The following is a 15,958-nucleotide window of genomic DNA, read 5'->3' on the forward strand; positions in this document are numbered from 1 at the left end:
AAAAGTGTTTTGTTTGAGTGAGAAAGATACTTTTGCTTCTTACACGTAATGAAGTAAATATACCTTTTTCTCTCGCCTGTGAAAGAGAGCAGTTTTTTTACAGTTCGCTACACAAAATTAAAATATGAAACGTTCTTTTACTAAAATTTACGAGTGCAACCCTGATTCTTCGCACATATCTATTAAATGACACCATCTGCAACAATCTGTGTTAAAACTCTGCGGGGAAGAGAAAAGTGGACCACATTCGCTAAATAGTTCGACACCCAGAAATGGCATAATCAAGCAAAAAGTAAATATAACTACTCGAAAGTGACCTTTGACAGTTCAGTTACTTTCCAATTTTTCAATAATAAAAGCTCATCAACATTTTCGTTTTTTAGTTGTTTTTTTATCATCAAGCGTTATGATCCTTGAAAATTTTTAAGTAGTAAATAAACTGTCAAAATGTATAAAATTAATAAATCATTGTCATGCAGACCAGGGTTTCACTGATTAATCGGCAGTATTCACTAGTTAGCCATAATCGGACAATTCTCACTTATAAATCGGCGGAAAAAATATTTTAATTAAAATTACTTTAATTACGCCTAGAACAAGAAACTACGCAGAATGAGTTCATAAACGATTAGTAAATGTTACTTTTTGCAACAGCAAGTGTATTTTAAAATTAATAGCAAGAAGAAACATGTAGAATTAAAAAAAAAATTATTTCTTCATAAAAAATATTTATTGAACAAGTGCATATATTTTCTTAAGTAGGAGTGCATATATATGTGACTGTTAGTTCCCTCTCTTCCTCCAAACTTTTAAGGAAATTCTCCTATTCAAACTTTTTTTTTAATTATCGATTGTGTATAAATACATTTACAGCATACATTTTATAATTTTATTTTTACACTACTATCTTCTCCACTCAATAAAAATTTTAGTATTATTAAATACGTTTTGGTTAAAAAAATATGAACTCTCTGAGAAGCAGTTATTTTTTTAATTTGTTTCTTTTTAACTTTATATTGATATGCACATCTATAATATATACAATGTTACACACATCTCACGTGTCAATACTTCTCTCCACACCCTACCTTCAGCATTAAGCTTTAAGATTGCCTCATAATTTTCGTAAACATAAAGGGTCTGAATTTAATTGTTACTAAAAGTCGATACTAAACTAATAAGTTTACAGAAAACGGTCTACTAAATCCATAATTTGAGTTTTCATGTCAAAATGACAAATGAATATAATTTTATTAAAAAATTGTTTTAAAGATGTTGATTAAAAGCTTAAAGTAATTTTTTAAAGAAAAATTATGAAAATAGAGAAAAATAAATCGTCTCTTATAGAAATCAATAAACATTAACTTTCTCTAAAAAGTCAAAATTGCGATTAGTAAAATAATTTATGAAAGAATTTCATTATTAAAAATCATTATCATTGTAATTAACGACATGGGCCGGTTATCTTTTGCATATTAACTGGTAACCGGTTATTTGTCAATTTGCTTATCTGTGCATCCCTAATATAAAACACGTTCAACTTTGAACAGCACTACGTTTCCAACTATTTTTCAAAGGAAAATACATTTTTACTGTAGAGTTTAGGCATACCTACGTTGTGACTCTGGAAAATATTTATAAGCCTATAAAAGAACAATAATGATAAAAAATAAAAGTGCTCAGTTAAATCCCTATTTGTGTTTCATAATCGATTTCAAATTACCAGATGGCAAAATAGAACCTTAGAAATTTGCAAAATTGGCCTTTTCACAAAATTATCAGTTATAATTGCATGAAAACAATCCCATCAAACATCGAACCTTTTGTTGTATCAATTTTTATGCACTATGTTTATTTTCATCTGTCTACCTTTTCAAAATAAGAAATTTTACAAAATTAATGGGCTGGCACCAAAAATTAATGGTATTTTCAAAACCAACCAAAAATATGGGACAAATTTTACGGCAAAACTCCAAAATGCATTCTGTTTTTCTTTGATCAGCCTGAGGTCGCTTTGAAAGTCAATCCGGGTCTACCGAAGATACATAAAGGGTGCGCATTGAACGAATGAAATAACAAATTTGTAAACAGTAACAAATCTCATTACGTTTGCGTTACTTGTATCAGCCCGCCGGGTTCGAAGTGAACCGATTTCCTTCTATTTATACCGTGCACCCCGAAATCTGCTCCAAATTAGGTGGATATTTTCCTCGTTCTCGAAATAGGCTAATCTGCTTTGCGTCACCAAACACCTGCCTCGTCATGATGCCTCTGTCCATTGTTTCGTACACAGATCGTCCGGATTTTCGGAATTCCAAGCCGTTGGTTACAGTATATTGGTTTATTACTAAATAACCATGGTAGGTGGCTTCTTTAGTCGACTAAAATATATTGTGAATAGTCATTTATTAGATCCATGAAACAAGGAACAAATTAATAGTTCGTTGAGCACACTTCCACGAACCAGTTTAAAAAAATGTATGTACATAACTTAATCTAGCGAAAAATGATCTTTCAACCCTGACTAACAACTAGGCATTTCTGTCTCATGGACTCCAAGTTTGTTTTGGGGCCTACTTATCAAACCACGGACTCTCTTTCATTTCTTCTTTCAAGCTTAAAAATAGGTACAAGAATATAAGTTGTGTCTTTTTTTTCCATCCCTGGCCCTTTTTCTGCTTCAGCCTAATCACTGTTGTACCTCTTAGCAGTTTCCATGTTGTGGGTAATAAGAATATAAGGAGCATTGGAGGGGGAGGGGATTTTTTTTACAATTAATAAAACTCAACCTCTGTGGTCTCATTGGTCTCGAATTATCAGATAACCAGTGGAAGCTATTGAACCAAACTGACAGTCCGTGTAATAATTCATTTACTCTTACATGATATGACAACGATGAAGTTTGACTCACTTCAACAGTCCAACAGAGTTTTGATGGAAAATGGCTTCGATTAAGAAATACTACTAAACAAAAAGTAGTTTTAAAATAAACTTTCTTTGTCTCAAAATTCTTCAGGCAAATTTTTTAAACAAATTCCACTTTTAATAAAAGAAAGAACGAAAAGGGGAGAGAGAAAAACCTTAGTTTTTTTCTCAATAATACGTTTAGAGTAGAAGTTAGCAGTATCATAATAACTTTCATGTTCTTGCAGATAAATGCTATTTGTATTGTCAAAAAACAGTTCAAGAACAATTAAGCCGGTACAAAAATTGTGCTTCAAAGCTATTGAAAAACCTTTTTCAAAACGCACGGAATAGCAGTGGATGTGAGAGAGAGAGAGAGAGAGAAAAAGAGGCTTCATCGTCGTTATTTTTCATACTAAATGCATTTTTTTCTGACAATAACTTCATTTCGATTCATTGAAAAATACACCTCGTATCCTTAAAGCAGTATAAACAACTTTTCATTGGAAAAATCTAAAAAGAGTATAAGAATTTTTCAAAACAAGAGAATATCCATTTTGAAGAAATATACCTCTTAATTAATAGTATAAACATATTTTCATTGGAGAATCTATAAAAAGAGCATAAGAATTTTTCACAAGACTAGAACATCTAGATTGACTATTGTTCAGAAAAATAAAACGTCCAATCTACCTTGTTATTATTTCCTACACAGATTTCACTTATTTGTTTTAACAAAAAGTATTTATTCCAAAACATTTTTTGAAGTTCTTTAACTTTTTCATCAATTGTCTCTGTAATTGATTCTGTTAGAGGTTCATTCCAGGTCAAATCAACAGCATGTTTTGCCGCATTTTACTTTCATCTAAGATTTTGATGCGATTTATTGCAGAGGTAGGGTTTAAAAACATAAAGAAAAATCGTTTTTTCTCTTTCGTTTGAGAAATAGGAAATCGTTTTGAAAATACACCCAAGTAAAAGAACCAAAAATATGGTCAAAATACTTGAAAGACTCAAGTTTCAAAACTTCCTAGAGCCTTTCCTCTAGAGAGCTGGAACAAGTGATATTTGAAAGAATTTTTAATGATCGTTTTGCACATGTTCATCATGAGTAGTTATGAGAAGAATTTATGTTAATTAAGTTTAAATTAGGATTTAAATTTTAAATTTCTCAACCGCAACTTCAAGTATTGTTTTTTCAATTAAAGAAAAAATTCTTACGCAGTACTAAAATGGCTGTATAAAACTCAAAGTGGGATTATGTTGAAATATTTCACTGAATATAGCATTGTTGGATCTTAAACACTATCATCACACAATGCAGCATGTTTCAGCAGCGTTTATTAAATTGTGTTCCGCCGAACGCCAGGGTTCCGGGGAGATCAATCAAGGGTTCCACGAAACTTTCATTCTTCATTTTAATTGAAGTTAGTCATTTAAAATGTAGATAAAAATAAGTTTTGACAGAAGCTTTTGATCATAATTTTCCGAATAAATAGTAGAGATGATATCAAAATGAATTTTGAATTAAAAATTTATTCATTGTCATTTTACTTCTTTTAACATTGTCAGTACAAGGAATACGAAACTTTTATTGACACGACATTTGATCCATCCTGGAAACATAAGTTAAAATAATTCCTTTATTGAATGCTGGTGCATTTTAAAAGATGAGTATTCTCAATCGTCACGAAAGATGGTGGATGTCGGCACTTGAACCATTTGAAATTTCATTATAGGTGGAAACGTGGTTCTACACTTAGGGGTCAAAAATAAGATACGCGGCAGACTTATTGTTAAACCTGACACAGGAATTCACTTTCCATCCGTAAAGCCACATTTTGGTTGAAATAGTGAAACTTTTACTGTGTTTTTAACGCCACCTATCTGGTAATATTTCAGTAATTTAATAACCCATGTTGCCTGTTCCAGTTATTAAAAAGTCTTCTCTAAAGATCAAAGCACGTATAATAGGGAAGTTTTCGATTTTTCAATTTTATTTTTATATGATAGAGTAACATGTATGAACATCATAGGTGAAAAAAATTTTGCGATACGATAAGTGGTTTTTTTTTAAACTAATTTTTAAAGTTCAAGCGCTTGTGACGTCAAATGGCATAGGATGTGACGTCATGCGCTCTTCCGATAGGGGAGAAACCGAAGGACGTGCATTCGACTTCGAAGACGAAACGTAAAAGGCTTATCTCCTCGCATTTAACTCCTCGCGTTTCTGGAACATTAAATCTCTCATCCTCTCGGAAATATTCGAATATCATCATTGATGTTACTTGAGGAAGATTATTTAGATTGTGCTTTAACGAATCCGGCCTCCATAGTGTGTCCAAAAGGATTATTGAATTTCTAAAAAATAAAAATATCAGCGCGCTCAAAATGTCCCTAGCGGAAACAAGGGATCTTCGGAGGAAGGCTGCCCATTAGCGCCCTGTGACGTAGGCTCGTGACGTTTCAGAAGAGCGCACTTTTGCTCGTGGATTTTTAAAAATTCATTAAAAATCAATCACGGTGTTTTAAAATTCGGCGATGGTGAATTTTTTAGTTTTGAGGGTCAATTAACAATATCCAATAGCCAAAATATGAACATTTAATAGGTTGCAACTTCCCTATTCAAGCAAAATACAAAAATTGATACTCGTATGGTAATATTACGTTGTAAGTCAAAAACTAATTTTTATAGAATGATTAAGTTCTTTCATTCTATATAATTCTTGTTAATTAAAATTTTAAATGCTAATTAATAGCTACAGATGTCCAGTGCAGCATTAATTATTATTTGATATTATTACGCTTTCTTAACTTTTAATGTTAATGCTTAACTTTAAATGTTAATGCTAAACAAAGTGAATGGACCAAAGTGAAATAGTTTATTTCGTTTACTTATTTAATCATTTACTAAGTCCCTTGTGCATTCATTTGTTGGTTAATTCATTTACATTCCTTCGTTTAATAATTTACTTAATTATTCATTCACATTCACTTATTTCTTGACTCATTTATTTTTCTCATAAATAAATAAATAAATTCGTTTATTTATTCGTTTATTTTTTTCATTATCTATTCACTTATTTATTCTTTCTATTGCTTACACGTTCATTGCATCAAAAATACTTTCAAAAATCAAATAGAAAGTATTTTATGTTCAACATATATTATTTTTCACTTTGCCCTTAAAAAATAAAAGTGCAAAATGTCCCATTTTTTCTTTGAAAGTATAAATTTACTGCCAAAAATAAAAAAATAATGTTTCAATGAAAGTTTTGTTTGAAATTCATTGTTTTTTTTTATGGACTGCAATTATCAAAACGCGTTTCAAATTTGTTCATTTTGAAAGGGTAAGTAATCACAACTGTTTCACTTTGTCCGACATTCTCCTATAAATATCGAAAGTATTTCAACGAAAGTTCTTTTTTTCTAAACCGCACATTAGAACGATTATTTGATGCTTTTATTTCCGCCATGTTGAAATTGTCTATGGCGATCCAAATTTCAGTAAAGTAGGGTATAATGAAGTGTAAAGAAATAGTGTAGCTTGATGGCAGCAGATAAACCAATATGATGTTGTATACCCTTGATGTTATCTAATTGTGTTTAGCAATTAAACTACAATAAAAAAAAAAGATTTCTCTCATGTAATGTAAGGTTTCAAGTACCTGAGTAAGGTTCTGACCTGGTGCATACCAACGTGAAATGCTGGTTCAACTCAGATTAAGAGTTACTGATCTCGTGGTTAGATGTTTGGGTTCACGTTGATGGTTAATATCGGAGTAAAGGCATCATCTAAAACTTTCTCACACGACGCTAGAGTAGAAGAGTAGCTGCTCTGTACACTAGAAGGGAATCTTGTGGCTGACTGATTGAATTCCATATTAGACTGACTAACTAAATACAATGTCAGACTGACTGATCGACTGACCTAACTGTAATACATTAGACTGGTTGGTATTCAACCTACGGCCCACGGGCTACATCCGATCAGCAAAGCTGATCCGTGTGAGCAGTTGCTTTGTCCGAATGCTACAAATCGAAAAGCAAGATTTATGGCAATGTTACAAAGTTGGAACCACATATTCAGAAATTAGTTTCTAAAAAACAGATGCAATAAATAAAAGAAGCATCAAGTAATGATAACAGCGGTTTCTAGTTTTCTTTCCTTTTTCCATATTTTCCTATGTTTTTTGAAAAACTTTGAATGTTTAAAATTTTGTTTGTTTTGACCCGTAAAATTCATTTCAATGTGAGGTGCGGCCCTCAGGTAGAAAAAGTTTGGACACCACTGCATTTGACTGACTAAATAAATACAATATTACACTGACTAACTGTATACAATGTTAGAATGACTGACTAAATACAATTTCATACTGATTGACTAACTAAATACAATACCAGAATGGCTGAATGAATACAATATTAGAATGATTGAATACAAAATTAGCCTGATCGGACTACATACAACTGGCGTCAAACGTCCCAGAAAGTATCCGTCGTCAAAATGGTCTGATGAGCTAAGGAATTTTACGAGAACGAACAAAAATTTTTACGGAAATATAGAATAGCCAATCGTAGATCTTTGTGTGAATGTGTCGTTGTGCTGGGAATGATTGCCTACCCTATAAACGGTTCCTTATAGCATAAAGTGTATTGTGGAAGTCGGACTTCATTCCAAAATACCGTACAGTTGAAAAGGGGAAGCAGCGCATCCCAGATCGCCAGACCAGCTGGCACGCGACAACAACTATAACAGTTGAAGATGATAATTTTGATGAAGTAGAAAAACTTTTCAAATTAGAGTATTATCAAGTATTAAAAGTTAGGAAGAATATTTTTTTTTCCAATTTCAACTTGAAGTAGTGGAATGTGGGACAAGTGAAACAGTTAAGATGACCGAGCCTTTTCAAAATGAACAAGTTGAACATTTCTTTTGAAAATTGCAGTACATAAAGAAAGAACACTGTATTTTATAATAAAACTTGCATTCAAACTGTATTAATTTTACTTTTGGTGGTAAGTTTGTGCCTTGAAAAAAAAAAGGGGGAAATTTTTCTTTTTTTTTTCATGGTGAAAAATAAAATATTTTTCTAATGAAATATTTTTTATTTGATAAAAAATATTTTTGATCAAATGAATGAGTAAATAAAAAGTTGGATGTACAAATGAAAAGATATTGAAAAAAAATAACGAATAATTAAAAAATAAATTAATTAATATATGAAAAAAAAATAAATGAGTGAATAAAATAGTGAATGAATAAAACACATAAGTGAAGGAATGAATATATGATGATTTACTAAATGAAGGAATGTAAACGAATAAAGTAATAAATGAATACGTAAGTAGTTTAGTAAGTTACTGAATGTGTAAACGAAATAAACTATTTCACTTTGCCTCACCCACTTCCCCTCATGTACTTGACTAAGTGTACAAAATATTTAAAATGCAACTTAACTTAATAAATTCTTCATCGAATATTAGAAAGTCTCAATTAGTAATAATTAAAAAAAAATAAAAAAAACAAGAACTTTAACCTTTTATTAAAATAAAATATTTTGACTTACACGAAATATTACAATGAGTGTATAAGTTTTTAAATATTGCCTATAATATTATCATTGACTTTAATATTCAGAGGTATTTTTTTCTTGATTGAAATAGACACCATGTGCTAATACATTGTTAAAATATTACCAGATACGTAGCTCTAAAAGCGGAGTAAACACTTCACTATTTCATTTTGCCCTACTTCCCTTAACTATCAATTAATTTAATCATCAAAAAGATGATTACATGAATGTCGTACTATCTCAATTTTGTTTAGTATTATGTTCGTTTATGAAATCTATTTTTTAAACACTTAATACAAAGTAAACACCCAATTATGTCCGAAGCGCACGTGCTGCGTCCGAATCGACTCGATCGAAAGGGGTCCCGCCGACCGGATCCGATGTAGGCTAGTATGTAAACAAAGGCAGATCAACGAACTCTTCCCCTTATTTGGGGAAAGCCGGATCAGTATTCCTTTCGCGGTTTCGTTTTCTCCAACTTTCTATTTCCGCCTTAATGAATGGCCAGGTGAAATGGAGCTAAAAATAAAGCAACTGGGTTCCGATTCGCGATTTTTGCTTTATCCGCGGGCTGTTGTTCGGCTCGCTAACATCTCGCGGCGATGCCACCGAATCGTAAATCTCTCTCCACCCGCTCTCTGTCTCTTTCTCCAATTTAGCCTGGCTTTAGCCTACATTCCCTCAAAGTTTGCGTACCTGATCCCGCTTTATAAAAGCTACTCTTGCAGCTATATTACTTTCTTTTTTTCTTTATAATCCCTCCGTCTCAAATCAGTTGCGACTATTGAGCACTTTTGCCCTGGTAAACAAAGGTTTCGTTACATGAATCATTTATAGTGTTCCTAGGGTAGTTTTTGACGCTCATTTCAAATATCCACTTAGAAATTTTCCATCAACCACAGTTTTTGTGTAATCATAGGTTTTGAGTTCTTTATTTTTCCCATATTTTTCTACGCCACGCAATGATATAAACGTATAGACTGGTAAACAAAGATTTTATTAAATTAAACATTTATGGTTTTTCTAGGGTAATTTGTTACGCTAGTTTCAAATATCCAATCAGAATTGTCCCACCATCTACAGTTTTTGTGTAATCATGGATTTTAAGTGATTTATTTTTCTTATGTTTTCCTATATTTTTCGTATATCACATAACGATAAAAACTCATAATTTACAATTAAAATCTAGTCATTAAGACAAAAAATATAGAGACAGATAGTCAGGATTGCTAATACTGCAGTGGTAACCTGGTAGCCAGTCTTAATGGCACCCCGTTTACGTGATATACGCTGCTTGAATTGAATCATTTTGAGTGTTTTTATATATGAATGCAAACATAATGACTTCATAGATTTTACTCGAAGCTTTAGTAAACTGTAATAGTATTGACTCTGAAATGGATATGTTTGCATTTTAATATCAAACAGATTAGACTTAGTATCAACTTATTGGAAACTAGTTTAAGAGCTGTATTATTGCATGATTGAAACGCGTCGCCTTCGGTATCACGAGAATATTCAGCCGAAATGAAGGAAACGTATGGAAATTTGTAAGTCTTTTTTATATAAAATTTAGTATAACACATATCATGGCACAATTATTTCTGGCCTAAAATTAAATGAAACAAATTTTATTAACTGCTAAATTTTATTAATACAATGCTATTTTCTCCAAATACGAATTTGATAGCAATGGCAAGAAACATTAAAAAAAAAAAAAAAAAGCCTGTACTTGTAATTCTAATGGCCTTTCATATTAAATTAGGCCTTTTAAAAAAACTTTGTAAAGACTTTTCAACACTGGTGCTGAATTTGAATACTTTAAACCAGAATTTCTAGGTATTTTTAAACTAAAGCTAAAAAACGCATCTTTGGAAAGGATCCCATTGTCCAAGTGAATAAACTCTAGCTGATTAATTCTAAGACGCTAAAGAGGGATGTTTCTGATGCCAAATACAGAAAGAAATGAACAATAACTAAGTTTTTTATCATTATTTTAGTATTAGTCATCCATGTGAATATGTTGTGAAAATGATCACAAAAGAACTTTGAACTGTTTTCTATTTTTAATTATTCAATTCCTTATTTATCGTCATTTATGTAAATTTTGATGTAAAGAAATTTATCTGGCAGGTGGCGCCAGATAAAATAATACCTTCTGTTAACAGGTAGTCGACTGTTTTTTTGTTTCACTGGAAGCGCAACTCTGCGCGTTGTAGTGTGGATGGCAAACATCAATAAAGTCCGTATGTAAGCGCATTGAGTTAGTTCTTGTACCTATGTGTTCAATCTCGCCGATAAAAAATGGTCAGAATGAAATCGAGGAGTCTCCCAACACTTAGTGGCGTCCGTGACGAGGATTATAGGAATTTTGAGGTATTTTTAGAAGTGTTTAAGTATTTGTCGATGTTTTCCGATACTTTTGTATTTTGATAAACGTTCGGAATTTTCAAGTTTCTTAAAGTAAATTTTTAGCAATTGTAATAGTTTGTAATTCTGTAATGTCGACATTGTTTTGCAAATTAACGTAACTTTGAATGCTAAAAATGGAATCTTTAAAATTAAAAGCATTGAGGGTTAAACGAACTGGTTTAAGAACTTCTTTTACGAAAACTGCGAATGTCGTAAAAGTAGAGTTAAGTGAGGAAGAATTTTCCTCAGATGTAGTACGAGATAAAATTACCAAGTTAACAAACGTACAGTTAGAACTTAAAACACTTGATAATCAAATTCTTGATTTGTTGGTTTCTGATGAGAATACTTTAGAGGAAGATGTTAATAAAGAAATAGAACAGTGTGAAATGTATTCTGATGAATTCATAACTTTGTCTCGGCAAGTAAATGAGAAATTTCAAAATCCTGAACAAGTTAAATTAGAATCGAGGTCAGCCGATAGTGCTGACATTTCCTTGAATAGGATTAAACAATATAGACTTCCAAAAATTGAATTAAAAAAGTTTGACGGGGAATTTATAAATTGGTTGCCGTTCTGGTCCCAATTTGAAAAAATTCACAGTGACCCTGATTTGTATGAGAGTGACAAATTTGCCTATTTAATTCAGTGTATGAAATTCGGTTCTCGAGCTAGAGAGTTTATTGAAAGTTATCCAGTTACTTCCGAGAATTATGATAAAGCTATTTCAGCTTTGAAAGAACGTTTCGGAAAACCGGAACTATTAGTAGAAGTATATGTCAGAGAGTTGATTAAGTTAATTGTTTCTAATGTTAAAGCAAATAGTAAGGATAAATTATCACTCGATAAACTCTATGATAAAATTGAAGCTCATTTGAGAGCCTTGGAATCTTTAGGTTTAAAGTCGCACGAAAATACAGCTTGGTTGTTTCCGATGGTGGAATCATGTCTTACCGAGGATGTTTTGAAAGCGTGGCAAAGAAGTTCGCTCTTTAACGAGCCTGAAGGGGTTGATGTTTCTCGCCTTTCCAATTTGATGAAATTTTTGAAAGCTGAAGTGGAGGGTGAAGAGAGGCTAAAACTGGCTCGCAGTGGGTTAGAAAATTTTAGTCATAAAGACGGAAATCGTGAGTTGAAAGGAAAATTTAAGTTTCAGAAACAAGCTCACATTTCCACTGCTTCAAGTTTTCTTAGCACTAAGGATCGAGCTTGTCTTTTTTGTGATAAAATGCATGATTGTAAAAATTGTTATGGGGCACGTGCATTATCTCTTAATGAAAGGATAGCTAAAGTTAAAGAAAAGAAATGTTGTCTAAAATGTTTAGAGCCAAATCATATAGCAAAATTTTGTAAACAGTTCATTAAGTGTTTTTCTTGCGGTAAAGCGCATTTAAATATTTTATGCCCAGAGTTGAATAAACCAATTCAGCCAATAGAGGAAAAGACGGTAGCTGAAATATTGCATACAACTACAGTAGGGCAAACTTGTACCCCGGAGGTAGCTCTAATGACTTTGTGGGTAAGAGTAGCGGGAGTTAAGGAGTGTAAAGAAATAAGAGCCCTTTTAGATTGTGGTTCCCAAAAATCATACATTTTGGAATCATTGGCCACAGAGCTAGAATTACCCGTTGTGTCAAAAGAAAATGTAGCTCTTACTTTATTTGGGGGTACTAAAACTGAACCAAAGTTGCATAACAAATACAGAGCAAAATTGTGCTCGGTCAGCTCGTATAGGTATCCAAATTTAGAATTTGAATTCTTGGATCAGAAAGTAATTTGTGGGGATATACCTCGGGTACCAAAGGGTCCGATATTGAAAGAATTAAAGCGAAATCGGATTTGGTTGTCGGATTTAGGTGAAAATTGTCCTAAAATAGAAATGCTCATAGGTAGTGACATTTACGGGAAAATTCTTACCGGGCGAGTTAAGCAATTGAAAGGAGGTTTAACCGCTATTTGTACAAAATTGGGCTGGACAGTTTGCGGTGTATCAGATGATTTTCATAAAGGGAAAAATGCTTCTGCCTTTTGTACGAATTTAGCAATACAGGATTTCAAGATTTCCGATCTTTGGAGCTTAGAAACCATCGGAGTTTTGGATGCTAATCTCAATTTAAATAATTCTTTAGAGGAAAAAATAGCACGTGAGCAATTTTTGAATTCTCTCTCGAGAAACGAGGAGGGTCGTTATAGTGTGGGATTACCTTGGCTGGGATGCAATGCAGAATTGCCCTCAAATCGTCATATAGCCGAAAAGAGATTGTTCGATGTCACCCATAGACATAGTGGGCCTGTTTGGCTTAAAAGTCCTAAAGATAATTGGCCAAAATCTGAGGTTAAAGCAAGTGAAACTTTAGTTTTTGCAGAACGCAAGAAAGGCATATGTTTAAATCTTAGTGCCGTAGTAGAAAGTGAAGTTAAATGGTACGAGAAGTTTTCTAAATTTTCAAAAATGATACGAGTTTTAAGTTGGGTAAAAAGATTCATTAAAAATTGTCAAAAAATAACGGTAATTCGAGAACCTTTCTTGCTAGATTCCGAAATAAAAGAATCTAAAATCGCGCTTCTTGCTCTTGTTCAGACGGAAAGTTTTCCGGAAATGGGAGACTCTATTGGCGGCATTTTGACCATAAGAGATCAAAGTGGTTTAAGAAGAGTAAGAACACGAATCGTCGAAAGAGAAGATTCCTATGAATTCCGGTATCCTATTTTGTTGCCATCGAAGCACTACATAGTGAACTGTTTAGTGAGAGACTATCACTTGAAATATTCACATGCTGGAACTCAAGCATTGACTGTTATAATGAGAGAAGAATTTTGGATAATAGGTGCTAGGCGCACAATCCGATCAATTGTTAAGAACTGTGTTCGATGTAAAAGATTTACTGCAAAACCTCCAACTACTGGATCCATTCAGTTACCATTGGACAGAGTTCGTGATGCTTTCGCCTTTGAAGTCACCGGAATAGATTTATGCGGTCCGCTTATTCTCCGGAATAAAACTAAGACTTGGATAGTATTGTTTACGTGTGCGGTATACCGATGCGTACATTTAGAGTTGGTGTCATCCATAAGCACAGAGACCTTCATACAAGCGCTTCGGCGTTTCATAGCCCGAAGAGGTCGTCCGTCTGTTGTATACACCGACAATGGGACTAATTTTGTTGGAGCGTCAAGATTGCTGAGAAAAATAGATTGGAAAAAGGTGATATCGCTGGAAACGTTAAGCCCCATCACTTGGAATTTTATTCCGCCCACAGCTGCGTGGTGGGGCGGATGGTGGGAGCGTCTAGTTCGTACCACTAAGGAATTATTAGTGCGAGTTTTGGGACAAGCATCCGTAACCTATGAGGAATTACTTACTCTCCTATGTGACGTGGAGTCGGTAATGAACTGTCGTCCTCTAACATATGTCTCGAACGACACGGAGGATTTAACGCCTTTAACACCTTCTATGTTTATACAGGACATTAAATTTTCAGGTACCCCAGATTTGGACCTGTTAGACCGAGATAAACTTTTAGTACGCCAACGCTTTTGCCAAGAGTTGCGGGAACAACTTCGAAGTCGTTTCCGCAAGGAGTATCTCGGACAACTAGTGCAGAGACTTGGACAAACTCACTGTGAGCTGAAATTAGGGGACATTGTATTGGTTGGAAGCGAAAATCTCAAACGAATTAACTGGCCAATCGCGCGTATTCAAGAACTGTGTACTGGAAGAGATGGAAGGGTAAGAGTTGTTAAAGTAAAAACCCAAAATGGTACATTGACCCGTCCTGTACGAAAATTGTACCCGTTAGAAGTGTGCTCCTGTTTTAAAAATAGCATTATTTAATTTTTGATTCAAGCAAATCAAAAAGGTGGGAGTGTTGTGAAAATGATCACAAAAGAACTTTGAACTGTTTTCTATTTTTAATTATTCAATTCCTTATTTATCGTCATTTATGTAAATTTTGATGTAAAGAAATGTATCTGGCAGGTGGCGCCAGATAAAATAATACCTTCTGTTAACAGGTAGTCGACTGTTTTTTTGTTTCACTGGAAGCGCAACTCTGCGCGTTGTAGTGTGGATGGCAAACATCAATAAAGTCCGTATGTAAGCGCATTGAGTTAGTTCTTGTACCTATGTGTTCAATCTCGCCGATAAAAAATGGTCAGAATGAAATCGAGGAGTCTCCCAACAGAATATGCGCATCTCTTTCAAACTTCTGTCTAGTGTTACAAAAAATCTGTGGGTGATGGAGAAACACAGTTTGCATATTTGAATTTAGGGCATCATTTTACACTATGATCAAGTATTTTTATCCATGTAACAGAAAAAAGTAGTGTTATTGTTACTGATGATTTAATGACTTGAGCATTTCTTTAGAGCTTTCAAGGTTCTATCAAAAAACAAAGCTAACTTATTAAGCATTTCCTTTTTAAATTCACCAAATTGGTTTCAAAAATTCATATTTTGACATTCTTAAGCCACGCCTCATTTTAAGAAAGCTCTACCACCCGTATACCACAATTGTCAGTTTGCTTTCCAATTAATCCACATTTCGTCAGCTAGAAGATAGTTGTGCTATATGCGATCACTGGTGTCAGAGATCTTACAAAATGGGGCATGGCTTAAGAGTGTGTGAACCTTGGATTTTTTAAACTATTTTGGTACTGATTCAAGGATGGGAAAAGAGAATGCTTAGTAACTGATAGTTTTAAATATTGTTAACAGTTAGCATAGCACTGCCGCGGACAGGTGAACAGCAGTATCTGCAAAAATGAGTTTTTGAGATATTTGAAGAAACACGTTTCGTTTCAATATTAACAGTAAAAAAATGCTGGAATTTGACGATTTTTCATTTTTTTTTCCTTTTTCAGCGGAAACCAAACAAGCAAGTTAGAATAACAAAGCTAACGAACAATAGCTAACAAGAATGCAAGAATAGGAAAAATTTGTAGTTTCTGCCTTTTACCTACCCATGGCACAGCATTTCCTCAATTTTTTTTTCTTTTTTCTTTTTTTTTTTTTAAGAATCGTAACATAATCAGTTTCAGTATCAAGAACAAAAGTAGTGAAATG

General features: G+C 33.2%; 1 protein-coding gene across 1 annotated transcript in view; it reads right to left on the reverse strand.

Moving 5' to 3' along the window:
• Nucleotides 1-15,958, reverse strand: part of LOC129218469 (ETS homologous factor-like) — a 186,357-nt gene that overhangs the window by 18,633 nt on the left and 151,766 nt on the right. The window lies entirely within an intron of this gene.

The sequence above is a fragment of the Uloborus diversus genome, chromosome 1 (genome assembly GCF_026930045.1).
Source record: "Uloborus diversus isolate 005 chromosome 1, Udiv.v.3.1, whole genome shotgun sequence".
Lineage (NCBI taxonomy): Eukaryota > Metazoa > Arthropoda > Arachnida > Araneae > Uloboridae > Uloborus > Uloborus diversus.